The sequence below is a fragment of the Glycine soja genome, chromosome 2 (assembly GCF_004193775.1).
Source record: "Glycine soja cultivar W05 chromosome 2, ASM419377v2, whole genome shotgun sequence".
Classification (NCBI taxonomy): Eukaryota; Viridiplantae; Streptophyta; class Magnoliopsida; order Fabales; family Fabaceae; genus Glycine; species Glycine soja.
Window position 1 is genome coordinate 26,177,098 of NC_041003.1, and position 16,783 is coordinate 26,193,880.

Consider the following 16,783-nt stretch of genomic DNA (forward strand, 5'->3'; position numbering starts at 1 on the left):
TTCTCTTGATTTCCCTGTTAGAAATTTCTGCCTGTCCATTAGTCTGGGGGTGGTATGGTGTGGATACCCTGTGTACCACCCCGTACTTTTTAAGCAGGGCATGCATTGTCCTGTTGCAAAAATGGGTTCCTTGATCACTAACAATTGCTTTAGGTACTCCAAACCTGCAAAATAGATTAGACCTGACAAAATCTGCAACAACTTTAGCATCATTAGTTCTAGTGGGCTTGGCTTCCACCCATTTTGAAACATAATCAACTGCAAGGAGAATATAAACATAACCAAAAGAGACAGGAAAAGGACCCATGAAATATATACCCCAGACATCAAACACCTCACAGAATAGCATAGGTTGCTGAGGCATTTGTTGTCGCCATGTAAGTGTATTTCCTGCTCTCTGACACTGCTCACAAGTGCTGCAGATCTTCCACGCATCTTTAAAGATGGTGGGCCAATAAAAACCACAATCAAGCACTTTGCGAGCTGTCCTTTGAACACCCAGATGACCTCCCGGTGCGGAAGAATGACAGAACTGCAGGACTGAGTCAGTCTCATGATCTGGAATGCACCGTCTAATGACCTGATCATTGCACAATTTCCACAAGTAGGGGTCATCCCAAATAAAATGCTTAGCATCACTTTTAATCTTATCTTTTTGGGCCTTAGATGCTAAGGGAGGAAAAACAGAGGCAACTAAATAATTGACAATGTTAGCAAACCAAGGAGTAGAAAGAGAGTCAGAAATACTATACAATATATACAAATGATCATCCGGGAAATCATCCCGAATAGGTGAATCTGCATCAGAGACACGTTCGATCCGACTCAAATGATCAGCAACTAGATTTTGTGCTCCGCTCCTATCACGGATCTCCAAGTCAAACTCTTGGAGCCAGAGCATCCATCGGATCAACCTAGGCTTAGAATCAGCCTTCTTCAACAAGTACTTTAGAGCTGCATGGTCAGTATAAACAATAATGCGAGTACCAAGCAAATAAGATCGAAATTTTTCAAGAGCAAAAACTATGGCTAGAAGCTCTTTCTCAGTAGTAGTATAATTTGCTTGGGCAGCATCTAAAGTCCTAGAAGCATAATATATCACCCTGGGCAATTTATCAATTTTCTGAGCAAGGACAGCCCCCAATGCATAATTTGATGCATCACACATAAGCTCGAAAGCGGCTGTCCAATCGGGTGCCTGGATGATGGGGGTGGTAGTCAACGCTCTTTTGAGGCAATCAAAAGCCTCTTTGCATCTGTCATTAAAGTCAAATTCCACCTCCTTTTGCAACAAGTTGGACAGTGGAAGGGCTACTTTGCTAAAATCCCTTATAAAGCGCCTGTAGAATCCTGCATGACCAAGAAAAGATCGCACCTCTCGCACACAAGAGGGGTAAGGCAATTGTGAAATAACAGAAATTTTTGCAGGATCTACTTCAATACCCTTATTGGAAATAATGTGGCCTAAAACTATACCTTGCTCAACCATAAAATGACATTTTTCAAAATTTAGAACAAGGTTAGTTTCAATGCATCTATTCAAAACTTTTTCCAAACTATTCAAACAACCATCAAAAGAGGATCCATATACAGTGAAATCATCCATAAACACCTCTATGCAATTTTATAAAAAATCACTGAAAATACTAATCATGCACCGCTGGAAGGTACCAGGGGCATTGCACAGGCCGAAAGGCATCCTCCTATAAGCAAAAGTGCCAAAGGGGCAGGTGAATGTGGTCTTTTCCTGATCCTCAGGAGCAATAGTAATTTGCATATAACCAGAAAAACCATCAAGGAAATAGTAGTGGGATTTACCTGCCAGGCGTTCAAGCATCTGGTCAATGAATGGCAGGGGAAAATGGTCCTTTTTGGTAACCTGGTTCAGCCTCCTATAGTCAATGCAGACTCTCCAACTGTTCTGCACCCGAGTAGGAATCAGCTCCTCCTTCTCATTTCTGATCACTGTGAGGCCAGTCTTTTTCAGGACTACCTGGATAGGACTCACCCATTGGCTGTCGGAGATAGGATAAATGATTCCAGCTTGCAAAAACTTGGTTATCTCCTTCTTCACTACATCAAGGATCACCGGGTTGAGTCTTCTCTATGGCTGTCTTACTGGTTTAGCTCCATCCTCTAAATTTATTCGATGCATACATGTGGATGGGCTAATACCAGGAATGTCCGCCAGGGTCCAGCCTATAGCCTTCTTATGCTTCTTGAGAACTGACAACAACTTCTCCTCTTGCTCATCAGCAAGGGAGGCAGATATAATCACTGGAAAACTCTTGCTATCATCCAAGTAAGCGTATTTTAAATTTGATGGCAGAGGCTTCAATTCTGGTGTGGTCGGCTGGACAGTGGTAGAAGGAGATGGTTTCTCAGCCTTTACCTCATAAAGAAAGTCAGAGGTATGTGTACTTCCTGAAACATGGTTAGTCCTATCTGACTCTATAAAATCAATCTCAAGAGGTAAAACACCACCACCAGGCATGCAATCAATATCACTCTCAGATTCACTCTCAGCATCAAATTCAGACATATGATCAAGTACAATTTCAGACTCAATGCATGAAGAGTGAGAGGCATGCAGATTAGAATAAAGATCAGTCATGTATTCATCAACAACATGGTCAATTATTTCAGCACGAAATACAGAAAGATCTTCAGATTGGTATTTCATAGCATCCAGAATATTAAAATGAACAGTTATATCACCAAACTCCATGGACAGTTTGCCTGCATAAACATCTATCTTAGTTCTAGCAGTTTTCATAAAGGGTCTGCCTAGAATGATGGGAACTGATCCTTGAGAAAATCCATCTTGCATATTCAAGATATAAAAATCAATAGGGAAAATCAGTTCACCAACTCTAACTAAGACATCTTCTATGAAACCAACATGATAGGCAACACTTCTATTAGCTAAATGAATTACCACATCAGTTGACTGCAAGGGACCTAGAGATAGAGAATTAAAAATCGACAGAGGCATAACACTAACAGAGGCTCCTAAATCTAGCATGGCATTGTCAAACTTACTATTCCCTATAATACAAGGTATGCTGAATGTACCTGGATCTTTGCATTTTTCAGGAATTTGAGGAACAGATTTACCAATCAATGCGGAGACATTTCTGCCCATGCTAATTCGTTCACTTCCTTTAAGCTTCCGCTTATTAGTGCGCAGCTCCTTCAAGAATTTGGCATATCTTGGAATTTGCTTTATTGCATCCAACAGAGGTATGTTTACCTCTACTTTTCTAAACGTTTCCAAGATCTCTTTCTCTGCCTCTTCCATTTTTTTGTTGGAAACTGCTCTTGGAGGGAATGGAAGAGGGGGAATGTGCTGCTTCTGCAAATCAGAATTACCTGTGGAAGAAGATTCACCTGCACAGAAATTGTTAGGTAGATTTTTGTCATCACCTTTTTCTGGAATAGAGTGAAGTTTGGCAGGTTCATTTGCAGATGAGGAAGGTGCTACGGGTTGAGGTCCTTGAAACTGCTTTCCCGACCTCAATGAAATGGCACTGACATTTTTGGGATTTTGGACAGCTTGAGAAGGCAGCTTGTCAGAATTCTGGGACTGTTGTTGATTCAATTGGGTAGCTAATTGTCCCATCTGATTGGTTAAGCTCTGAATGGAGGCTCTGGTCTCTTGCTGAAACTGCATGTTCTGCATAGTCATTTGCCTCACAAGTTCTTCGAGGGAAGATTGTGGAGGGGCCTCAACTCTTGGCTGTTTCTGGGGTTGTTGCTGTTGTTGGATTGGTGGAGGAATGTATGGTCTGCTTGGGCCAGCAACATTTTGGAAGGAAGGAGCAGGCTGCTGTTGTTGTTGCTGAGGGCTGGACCATCTGAGGTTAGGGTGATTCCTCCATCCAGGGTTGTATCTATTGCTGGAAAGGTCATAATTGCTCTGCTGTGGTTGATTTTGCTGCTGAGGTTGAGGAGGTCTATTGTAAATATTTGCAGCATAAGCTTCAGGCTGCTCAATTGCTCCAGGTTGCTGCATGGAAGGGCAAAGGTCTGTATGGTGGTCAGCAGAGGAGCACAAACCACAAACCCTTGCGACAGGTACAGATTTCTGATTTAAGGCCAGCTGGGTTACCAAGTTGACCAACGCATCCAGTTTGCCTTCAAGCTTCTTAGTTTCAGATGATGCAGATGGGTTTGTAGCTACCTCATGCACTCCTCTAATGACTATGGCATCATTTCTGGCGCTAAACTGCTGGGAGTTGGAGGCCATCTTCTCAATTAAATTTCTGGCTTCAGCAGGAGTCATGTCTCCAAGGGCTCCACCACTGGCAGCATCTATCATACTTCTCTCCATATTACTGAGTCCTTCATAAAAATATTGGAGAAGAAGTTGTTCTGAAATCTGATGGTGGGGGCAACTGGCACATAGTTTCTTAAATCTCTCCCAGTACTCATACAGGCTCTCTCCACTGAGTTGTCTAATACCTGAGATATCCTTCCTGATGGCTGTGGTCCTGGAAGCAGGGAAAATTTTTTCTAAGAATACTCTCTTAAGGTCATCCCAGCTCGTGATGGACCTTGGAGCAAGGTAATACAGCCAGTCCTTTGCCACTCCCTCTAATGAATGAGGAAAAGCCTTCAGAAATATGTGATCCTCTTGGACATCTGGGGTTTTCATGGTGGAGCAGACAATGTGAAATTCTTTCAAATGTTTGTGCGGGTCTTCACCTGCAAGGCCATGAAACTTTGGAAGCAAATGAATCAGTCCAGTTTTAAGAACATATGGGACATCCTCATCAGGGTATTGGATGCACAAGCTTTCATAGGTGAAATCAGGTGCAGCCATTTCCCTTAGAGTCCTCTCACGAGGTGGAGGTTGTTCCATGTTCTCAGAATGTGCAAAATCAGAATGCTCAGAATCAGAATGCTCAAAATTATAATGCTCAAGATCAGGATGTTCAAAATCACCAATAACAGAATGCACAGATTCACCAGTTATGGAATGCTCAGAATGATCAAAAGGTATAAAATGATGCCTAACTAATCTATGAAATGTCCTATCTATCTCAGGATCAAAGGGTTGTAAGTCAGATGGATTGCCTCTAGTCATACACTACATTCAGCATGCACACAACTAGTTGGCTTGTCATGTAAATAAAGGTGTAGGTTTGAACTACAGCTACCCTCAAATGATATCCAAATGACTTGAAATTTTGTGAGCAACCTTATAAAATGATGAGAAGATAGCACAAAAAATTTCAGACAAAAATTCAAAGTCTAACTATGAAAGCTAAAATTGGCAGGTTAAGAAAAATAAGTGAATAAAACTTGAAAAATAAAAAACTTTTGACAGAATCGCTCTTTTAGGCGTAGGAAATTTTTTTCTACCCCAAATGCATATATAATAATTGCGATTCTGATAACCGGAGCAAAAGTTATGGCCGTTTGAAGTTTTGACAAACACAAAATTTGCTAGTTTTTTGGAACTTTCAAATCTGACCAAACTAAAGGCTCTAGCTATTTTTCCCACAAAAATATGGATTAAAAGAAGTTACCACAAAAAAATTCAGCCAAAAATAACAACCCTAGATACTAAAACAAAAAATCCCAAATAATTCAGCATAGGTGGTCGCTAAAATCCATCTCTAATTGATTTCTACTACTACTCTATTTTTCCGCAAGCTGATTTCTACTACTACTCTGTTTTCAAGCACAATCTTCACAGCAAAACACCCAAGACTGAACAGGGGAAACACTTAATGGGAAAACTGAAACAGAACACACATTAAACAAAATACCAGGACACTAAACAACACTAACACACATACTAACACAAATACTAACAATTAAACATAAAACACGAAAGGATTAAAACACACAACACTAGCTAGCTATTATGAACCTTTGGACACTGCTCCTCGGCAACGGCACCAAATTTGATCAAGGTTGTACCCGAATCAAATAAACATGAAAATGCAGTAACTAGGAAGTGATCCTAGGTCGTTTTCCAACGAGCAGTGACAAGCCAAATGTTCATAATATACTTGCAGTAACAGTAACGATGGGGGGGGGTTTGGTTGTTTGGTAATTAAAGAGCAGAACAAATAAAATGGAATACGAAACTACTAATATTAAAAACGGGTTGTTTCCTCTGATTCAGAAGCACTCTCTTATCCTGGGTTATGGAGAATTCGTCCCTAACAGTCAACCACTTAGTCCAACCCTATTTCAATTTACTAAGCGAAAATCAACTTAGGGTTTTCAATACGTGATTAGGAAAAGAGACAGGAAAAGGACCCATGAAATATATTACCCCAGACATCAAACACCTCACAGAATAGCATAGGTTGCTGAGGCATTTGTTGTCGCCATGTAAGTGTATTTCCTGCTCTCTGACACTGCTCACAAGTGCTGCAGATCTTCCACGCATCTTTAAAGATGGTGGGCCAATAAAAAACCACAATCAAGCACTTTGCGAGCTGTCCTTTGAACACCCAGATGACCTCCCGGTGCGGAAGAATGACAGAACTGCAGGACTGAGTCAGTCTCATGATCTGGAATGCAACGTCTAATGACCTGATCATTGCACAATTTCCACAAGTAGGGGTCATCCCAAATAAAATGCTTAGCATCACTTTTAATCTTATCTTTTTGGGCCTTAGATGCTAAGGGAGGAAAAACAGAGGCAACTAAATAATTGACAATGTTAGCAAACCAAGGAGTAGAAAGAGAGTCAGAAATACTATACAATATATACAAATGATCATCCGGGAATCATCCCGAATAGGTGAATCTGCATCAGAGACACGTTCGATCCGACTCAAATGATCAGCAACTAGATTTTGTGCTCCGCTCCTATCACGGATCTCCAAGTCAAACTCTTGGAGCCAGAGCATCCATCGGATCAACCTAGGCTTAGAATCAGCCTTCTTCAACAAGTACTTTAGAGCTGCATGGTCAGTATAAACAATAATGCGAGTACCAAGCAAATAAGATCGAAATTTTTCAAGAGCAAAAACTATGGCTAGAAGCTCTTTCTCAGTAGTAGTATAATTTGCTTGGGCAGCATCTAAAGTCCTAGAGCATAATATATCACCCTGGGCAATTTATCAATTTTCTTGAGCAAGGACAGCCCCCAATGCATAATTTGATGCATCACACATAAGCTCGAAAGCGGCTGTCCAAAATGGGTGCCTGGATGATGGGGGTGGTAGTCAACGCTCTTTTGAGGCAATCAAAAGCCTCTTTGCATCTGTCATTAAAGTCAAATTCCACCTCCTTTTGCAACAAGTTGGACAGTGGAAGGGCTACTTTGCTAAAATCCCTTATAAAGCGCCTGTAGAATCCTGCATGACCAAGAAAAGATCGCACCTCTCGCACACAAGAGGGGTAAGGCAATTGTAAATAACAGAAATTTTTGCAGGATCTTACTTCAATACCCTTATTGGAAATAATGTGGCCTTAAACTATACCTTGCTCAACCATAAAATGACATTTTTTCAAAATTAGAACAAGGTTAGTTTCAATGCATCTATTCAAAACTTTTTCCAAAACTATTCAAACAACCATCAAAAGAGATCCATATACAGTGAAATCATCCAAAAACACCTCTATGCAAATTTTATAAAAAATCACTGGAAATACTAATCATGCACCGCTGGAAGGTACCAGGGGCATTGCACAGGCCGAAAGGCATCCTCCTATAAGGCAAAAGTGCCAAAGGGCAGGTGAATGTGGTCTTTTCCTGATCCTCAGGAGCAATAGTAATTTGCATATAACCAGAAAAAACCATCAAGGAAATAGTAGTGGGATTTACCTGCCAGGCGTTCAAGCATCTGGTCAATGAATGGCAGGGAAAAGGTCCTTTTTTGGTAACCTGGTTCAGCCTCCTATAGTCAATGCAGACTCTCCAACTGTTCTGCACCCGAGTAGGAATCAGCTCCTCCTTCTCATTTCTGATCACTGTGAGGCCAGTCTTTTTCAGGACTACCTGGATAGGACTCACCCATTGGCTGTCGGAGATAGGATTAAATGATTTCAGCTTGCAAAAACTTGGTTATCTCCTTCTTCACTACATCAAGGATCACCGGTTGAGTCTTCTCTTATGGCTGTCTTACTGGTTTAGCTCCATCCTCTAAATTTATTCGATGCAACATGTGGATGGGCTAATACCAGGAATGTCCGCCAGGGTCCAGCCTATAGCCTTCTTATGCTTCTTGAGAACTGACAACAACTTCTCCTCTTGCTCATCAGCAAGGGAGGCAGATTAATCACTGGAAAACTCTGCTATTATCCAAGTAAGCGTATTTTAAATTTGATGGCAGAGGCTTCAATTCTGGTGTGGTCGGCTGGACAGTGGTAGAAGGAGATGGTTTCTCAGCCTTTACCTCATAAAGAAAGTCAGAGGTATGTGTACTTCCTGAAACAATGGTTAGTCCTATCTGACTCTATAAAATCAATCTCAAGAGGGTAAAACACACACACCAGGCATGCAATCAATATCACTCTCAGATTCACTCTCAGCATCAAATTCAGACATATGATCAAGTACAATTTCAGACTCAATGCATGAAGAGTGAGAGACATGCAGATTAGAATAAAGATCAGTCATGTATTCATCAACAACATGGTCAATTATTTCAGCACGAAATACAGAAAGATCTTCAGATTGGTATTTCATAGCATCCAGAATATTAAAATGAACAGTTATATCACCCAAACTCCATGGACAGTTTTGCCTGCATAAACATCTATCTTAGTTCTAGCAGTTTTCATAAAGGTCTGCCTAGAATGATGGGAACTGATCCTTGAGAAAATCCATCTTGCATATTCAAGATATAAAAATCAATAGGGAAAATCAGTTCACCAACTCTAACTAAGACATCTTCTATGAAACCAACATGATAGGCAACACTTCTATTAGCTAAATGAATTTACCACATCAGTTGACTGCAAGGGACTAGAGATAGAGAATTAAAAATCGACAGAGGCATAACACTAACAGAGGCTCCTAAATCTAGCATGGCATTGTCAAACTTACTATTCCCTATAATACAAGGTATGCTGAATGTACCTGGATCTTTGCATTTTTCAGGAATTTGAGGAACAGATTTACCCAATCAATGCGGAGACATTTCTGCCCATGCTAATTCGTTCACTTCCTTTAAGCTCCGCTTATTAGTGCGCAGCTCCTTCAAGAATTTTGGCATATCTTGGAATTTGCTTTATTGCATCCAACAGAGTATGTTTACCTCTACTTTTCTAAACGTTTCCAAGATCTCTTCTCTGCCTCTTCCATTTTTTTGTTGAAACTGCTCTTGGAGGGAATGGAAGAGGGGGAATGTGCTGCTTCTGCAAATCAGAATTACCTGTGGAAGAAGATTCACCTGCACAGAAATTGTTAGGTAGATTTTTGTCATCACCTTTTTCTGGAATAGAGTGAAGTTTGGCAGGTTCATTTGCAGATGAGGAAGGTGCTACGGGTTGAGGTCCTTGAAACTGCTTTCCCGACCTCAATGAAATGGCACTGACATTTTTGGGATTTTGGACAGCTTGAGAAGGCAGCTTGTCAGAATTCTGGGACTGTTGTTGATTCAATTGGGTAGCTAATTGTCCCATCTGATTGGTTAAGCTCTGAATGGAGGCTCTGGTCTCTTGCTGAAACTGCATGTTCTGCATAGTCATTTGCCTCACAAGTTCTTCGAGGGAAGATTGTGGAAGGGCCTCAACTCTTGGCTGTTTCTGGGGTTGTGCTGTTGTTGGATTGTGGATAATAAAACTGCCTAATTAATTGACAATTAAGACCAATCAATAATTAAAATGGTGCAAAAAGGGTTTAGAAGATAGAAGAAAATGATGGCACATCAAAACCCCCCATACTTAGCCTTTTGCACTCCTGGGCAAAATGAAACAAGAACAAAATCCAAGGATATCAAAGGGAGACAAACAAAAACATTCACATATTTCTCAATGAACATCAAGAATGAAAGGAATGGGTAACATCTAACATAAGGAGATCCAAAAAGTCAAGACATTCATGAAAATCATCCAAGCAACCCAATCATGGCAAAATAGTTAATCAGCTCAAGAATGAAAAGTGATAAAGGCCTCACAAGATATACACTCTATCTCTCAAGTGTCTAGGCTACTATTTACCCTCAAAGCACCCATGAAAGCAAATACCACATAAACTTGGCAAGATTCTAAAATTGACAATCAACCCATAAACACAAGCACATGAGGATCAAAAGGTCTTTTAAGGTTGTAATGGGGCCAAGGACAAGGTATGGAGAAATATGGAATAAGTGGCTAAATCCCAAAGGAATAGAGGAGCAAAGGGGAATAAGTGCATATTAAGAAAAAAAATAAGAAAATAAAAAGAAGTAAAGATAAAAATTAAACATGAAGAGTAGAACCAAGAGTTTCATCATTCTTGTGCCATTTAAGATCTTATTCACTCAACTTTATTGCTTTTCTTTTTCATTTTTCGATTTTTTTTTTTTTCGAATTTTTTTTTTTTTACTCTTTAGCCTTTGAGAAACAACATTTCATTCAGCATGTCCAACATTTAACCAATATACAATGTACATCAAGTATGGCCCAAAATACATCATGAAGCATAGCCAACAAAACAAGTTGTCCAATGAAACAAAAACCCCCCACACTTATTCCCAAAACAATTCCAAAGCTCCAAAATTCCTTAAGGATATGGTAATATCATGGTTTTTCACTTAAGGCTTGTAGTGAGCTTCAAAACAAGGAAAGGGAAACAAGGCTCAAAAGGGCTATCAAAGGAATTAATTCAAGGTAAGTCCATTTGGCTAGAAGCTTATAAGAACAAAATTGCCTTAATCATTTCCAAATATGCATGTGAATTAGGACGCATCAACAAGAATCAAGCCAAGGCTATTGTGCAAGCAATCAATGGGGCAAAACACACCAAATGATTATAATGATGGATGGCTCAAATTCTCACAAAGGTAAAATCATCACTTTCAAATTGAGCTTTTCAAAACTATCATGACATGTAGAGAAGAATCAAGGATTTCAAGTCACAAAATGTCAAGAACTTTTATTTTCAAAACAATTACCCATTTCTTGAACATATCCTATCATTCAAGAAAAACATGCAAAGTCGTACGTGCACACGAAATTGACCCAAAATATTAAACTGAAAATCCGACGAAACTAACAACATTAACAAATTAACACAACTAACAACTTAACAAAACCAACAAAACTAGCAAAACCAAAGAACACTCCCCCCCCCCATACTTAAACAACACATTGTCCTCAATGTAGCACAATTAACAGATTAAAAACAATTAAATCATCAAAGAGAATCGGACAAGTGTAATAAAAGCAAAGAAGGAGATAGGAAAAGAAAAACTCTCTAAGTCATGGTGGAGGAAGAGTAGGGTGGAGTAAGGAAGTCTCTTCCCCCACTACATCCACTAAAGAAGGGTTCGTGAGGAATGGCTTAAGTCGATGTCCGTTGACCTTGAAGCTCTTGTTTGTGGAGTCGCTTTTGATCTCAACTGTACCATAAGGAAAAACATTAGTAACAACAAAAGGACCAATCCACTTAGACCTCAACTTACCACTCATGAGTCCAAGCCTAGAATTATACAATAACACTTTTTGCCCAACCACGAAGTCTTTTTTAACTATCATGCTATCATGGAACTTCTTGGTCTTTTCTTTGTAGAACTTGGCATTCTCGTAGGCTTCTAGGCGGATTTCATCTAACTCACTCAGTTGCAACTTCCTTTCCTCGCCAGCTTGATCCATAGAGAAGTTGCAAGTCTTCACTGCCCAGTATGCTTTGTGCTCAATTTCCACTGGAAGATGACATGCCTTTCCAAAGACAACCCGATAAGGAGACATTCCTATGGGTGCTTTGTAGGCAGTCCGATGTGCCCAGAGAGCATCATCAAGCCTGGTACTCCAATCTTTCCTGCTTGGCTGCACAATCTTCTCTAGAATTCTCTTGATTTCCCTGTTAGAAATTTCTGCCTGTCCATTAGTCTGGGGGTGGTATGGTGTGGATACCCTGTGTACCACCCCGTACTTTTTAAGCAGGGCATGCATTGTCCTGTTGCAAAAATGGGTTCCTTGATCACTAACAATTGCTTTAGGTACTCCAAACCTGCAAAATAGATTAGACCTGACAAAATCTGCAACAACTTTAGCATCATTAGTTCTAGTGGGCTTGGCTTCCACCCATTTTGAAACATAATCAACTGCAAGGAGAATATAAACATAACCAAAAGAGACAGGAAAAGGACCCATGAAATATATACCCCAGACATCAAACACCTCACAGAATAGCATAGGTTGCTGAGGCATTTGTTGTCGCCATGTAAGTGTATTTCCTGCTCTCTGACACTGCTCACAAGTGCTGCAGATCTTCCACGCATCTTTAAAGATGGTGGGCCAATAAAAACCACAATCAAGCACTTTGCGAGCTGTCCTTTGAACACCCAGATGACCTCCCGGTGCGGAAGAATGACAGAACTGCAGGACTGAGTCAGTCTCATGATCTGGAATGCACCGTCTAATGACCTGATCATTGCACAATTTCCACAAGTAGGGGTCATCCCAAATAAAATGCTTAGCATCACTTTTAATCTTATCTTTTTGGGCCTTAGATGCTAAGGGAGGAAAAACAGAGGCAACTAAATAATTGACAATGTTAGCAAACCAAGGAGTAGAAAGAGAGTCAGAAATACTATACAATATATACAAATGATCATCCGGGAAATCATCCCGAATAGGTGAATCTGCATCAGAGACACGTTCGATCCGACTCAAATGATCAGCAACTAGATTTTGTGCTCCGCTCCTATCACGGATCTCCAAGTCAAACTCTTGGAGCCAGAGCATCCATCGGATCAACCTAGGCTTAGAATCAGCCTTCTTCAACAAGTACTTTAGAGCTGCATGGTCAGTATAAACAATAATGCGAGTACCAAGCAAATAAGATCGAAATTTTTCAAGAGCAAAAACTATGGCTAGAAGCTCTTTCTCAGTAGTAGTATAATTTGCTTGGGCAGCATCTAAAGTCCTAGAAGCATAATATATCACCCTGGGCAATTTATCAATTTTCTGAGCAAGGACAGCCCCCAATGCATAATTTGATGCATCACACATAAGCTCGAAAGCGGCTGTCCAATCGGGTGCCTGGATGATGGGGGTGGTAGTCAACGCTCTTTTGAGGCAATCAAAAGCCTCTTTGCATCTGTCATTAAAGTCAAATTCCACCTCCTTTTGCAACAAGTTGGACAGTGGAAGGGCTACTTTGCTAAAATCCCTTATAAAGCGCCTGTAGAATCCTGCATGACCAAGAAAAGATCGCACCTCTCGCACACAAGAGGGGTAAGGCAATTGTGAAATAACAGAAATTTTTGCAGGATCTACTTCAATACCCTTATTGGAAATAATGTGGCCTAAAACTATACCTTGCTCAACCATAAAATGACATTTTTCAAAATTTAGAACAAGGTTAGTTTCAATGCATCTATTCAAAACTTTTTCCAAACTATTCAAACAACCATCAAAAGAGGATCCATATACAGTGAAATCATCCATAAACACCTCTATGCAATTTTATAAAAAATCACTGAAAATACTAATCATGCACCGCTGGAAGGTACCAGGGGCATTGCACAGGCCGAAAGGCATCCTCCTATAAGCAAAAGTGCCAAAGGGGCAGGTGAATGTGGTCTTTTCCTGATCCTCAGGAGCAATAGTAATTTGCATATAACCAGAAAAACCATCAAGGAAATAGTAGTGGGATTTACCTGCCAGGCGTTCAAGCATCTGGTCAATGAATGGCAGGGGAAAATGGTCCTTTTTGGTAACCTGGTTCAGCCTCCTATAGTCAATGCAGACTCTCCAACTATTCTGCACCCGAGTAGGAATCAGCTCCTCCTTCTCATTTCTGATCACTGTGAGGCCAGTCTTTTTCAGGACTACCTGGACAGGACTCACCCATTGGCTGTCGGAGATAGGATAAATGATTCCAGCTTGCAAAAACTTGGTTATCTCCTTCTTCACTACATCAAGGATCACCGGGTTGAGTCTTCTCTATGGCTGTCTTACTGGTTTAGCTCCATCCTCTAAATTTATTCGATGCATACATGTGGATGGGCTAATACCAGGAATGTCCGCCAGGGTCCAGCCTATAGCCTTCTTATGCTTCTTGAGAACTGACAACAACTTCTCCTCTTGCTCATCAGCAAGGGAGGCAGATATAATCACTGGAAAACTCTTGCTATCATCCAAGTAAGCGTATTTTAAATTTGATGGCAGAGGCTTCAATTCTGGTGTGGTCGGCTGGACAGTGGTAGAAGGAGATGGTTTCTCAGCCTTTACCTCATAAAGAAAGTCAGAGGTATGTGTACTTCCTGAAACATGGTTAGTCCTATCTGACTCTATAAAATCAATCTCAAGAGGTAAAACACCACCACCAGGCATGCAATCAATATCACTCTCAGATTCACTCTCAGCATCAAATTCAGACATATGATCAAGTACAATTTCAGACTCAATGCATGAAGAGTGAGAGGCATGCAGATTAGAATAAAGATCAGTCATGTATTCATCAACAACATGGTCAATTATTTCAGCACGAAATACAGAAAGATCTTCAGATTGGTATTTCATAGCATCCAGAATATTAAAATGAACAGTTATATCACCAAACTCCATGGACAGTTTGCCTGCATAAACATCTATCTTAGTTCTAGCAGTTTTCATAAAGGGTCTGCCTAGAATGATGGGAACTGATCCTTGAGAAAATCCATCTTGCATATTCAAGATATAAAAATCAATAGGGAAAATCAGTTCACCAACTCTAACTAAGACATCTTCTATGAAACCAACATGATAGGCAACACTTCTATTAGCTAAATGAATTACCACATCAGTTGACTGCAAGGGACCTAGAGATAGAGAATTAAAAATCGACAGAGGCATAACACTAACAGAGGCTCCTAAATCTAGCATGGCATTGTCAAACTTACTATTCCCTATAATACAAGGTATGCTGAATGTACCTGGATCTTTGCATTTTTCAGGAATTTGAGGAACAGATTTACCAATCAATGCGGAGACATTTCTGCCCATGCTAATTCGTTCACTTCCTTTAAGCTTCCGCTTATTAGTGCGCAGCTCCTTCAAGAATTTGGCATATCTTGGAATTTGCTTTATTGCATCCAACAGAGGTATGTTTACCTCTACTTTTCTAAACGTTTCCAAGATCTCTTTCTCTGCCTCTTCCATTTTTTTGTTGGAAACTGCTCTTGGAGGGAATGGAAGAGGGGGAATGTGCTGCTTCTGCAAATCAGAATTACCTGTGGAAGAAGATTCACCTGCACAGAAATTGTTAGGTAGATTTTTGTCATCACCTTTTTCTGGAATAGAGTGAAGTTTGGCAGGTTCATTTGCAGATGAGGAAGGTGCTACGGGTTGAGGTCCTTGAAACTGCTTTCCCGACCTCAATGAAATGGCACTGACATTTTTGGGATTTTGGACAGCTTGAGAAGGCAGCTTGTCAGAATTCTGGGACTGTTGTTGATTCAATTGGGTAGCTAATTGTCCCATCTGATTGGTTAAGCTCTGAATGGAGGCTCTGGTCTCTTGCTGAAACTGCATGTTCTGCATAGTCATTTGCCTCACAAGTTCTTCGAGGGAAGATTGTGGAGGGGCCTCAACTCTTGGCTGTTTCTGGGGTTGTTGCTGTTGTTGGATTGGTGGAGGAATGTATGGTCTGCTTGGGCCAGCAACATTTTGGAAGGAAGGAGCAGGCTGCTGTTGTTGTTGCTGAGGGCTGGACCATCTGAGGTTAGGGTGATTCCTCCATCCAGGGTTGTATCTATTGCTGGAAAGGTCATAATTGCTCTGCTGTGGTTGATTTTGCTGCTGAGGTTGAGGAGGTCTATTGTAAATATTTGCAGCATAAGCTTCAGGCTGCTCAATTGCTCCAGGTTGCTGCATGGAAGGGCAAAGGTCTGTATGGTGGTCAGCAGAGGAGCACAAACCACAAACCCTTGCGACAGGTACAGATTTCTGATTTAAGGCCAGCTGGGTTACCAAGTTGACCAACGCATCCAGTTTGCCTTCAAGCTTCTTAGTTTCAGATGATGCAGATGGGTTTGTAGCTACCTCATGCACTCCTCTAATGACTATGGCATCATTTCTGGCGCTAAACTGCTGGGAGTTGGAGGCCATCTTCTCAATTAAATTTCTGGCTTCAGCAGGAGTCATGTCTCCAAGGGCTCCACCACTGGCAGCATCTATCATACTTCTCTCCATATTACTGAGTCCTTCATAAAAATATTGGAGAAGAAGTTGTTCTGAAATCTGATGGTGGGGGCAACTGGCACATAGTTTCTTAAATCTCTCCCAGTACTCATACAGGCTCTCTCCACTGAGTTGTCTAATACCTGAGATATCCTTCCTGATGGCTGTGGTCCTGGAAGCAGGGAAAATTTTTTCTAAGAATACTCTCTTAAGGTCATCCCAGCTCGTGATGGACCTTGGAGCAAGGTAATACAGCCAGTCCTTTGCCACTCCCTCTAATGAATGAGGAAAAGCCTTCAGAAATATGTGATCCTCTTGGACATCTGGGGTTTTCATGGTGGAGCAGACAATGTGAAATTCTTTCAAATGTTTGTGCGGGTCTTCACCTGCAAGGCCATGAAACTTTGGAAGCAAATGAATCAGTCCAGTTTTAAGAACATATGGGACATCCTCATCAGGGTATTGGATGCACAAGCTTTCATAGGTGAAATCAGGTGCA

The 16,783-nt window shown here is 40.8% G+C and overlaps 2 non-coding genes and 1 pseudogene across 2 annotated transcripts; 2 read left to right on the forward strand and 1 right to left on the reverse strand.

Annotated features, from left to right (window-relative positions):
• Nucleotides 1–925: 925 nt before the first annotated feature.
• On the reverse strand, nt 926–12,885 carry LOC114372348 (annotated as a pseudogene).
• LOC114404717 lies at nt 4,380–4,486 on the forward strand. The gene has a single exon (XR_003665118.1). It is a non-coding gene; the product is annotated as a small nucleolar RNA R71 (small nucleolar RNA).
• A 3,457-nt stretch (nt 12,886–16,342) lies between the features above and the next one.
• On the forward strand, nt 16,343–16,449 carry LOC114404722. Its single transcript, XR_003665123.1, has one exon. It is a non-coding gene; the product is annotated as a small nucleolar RNA R71 (small nucleolar RNA).
• Nucleotides 16,450–16,783: the final 334 nt, after the last annotated feature.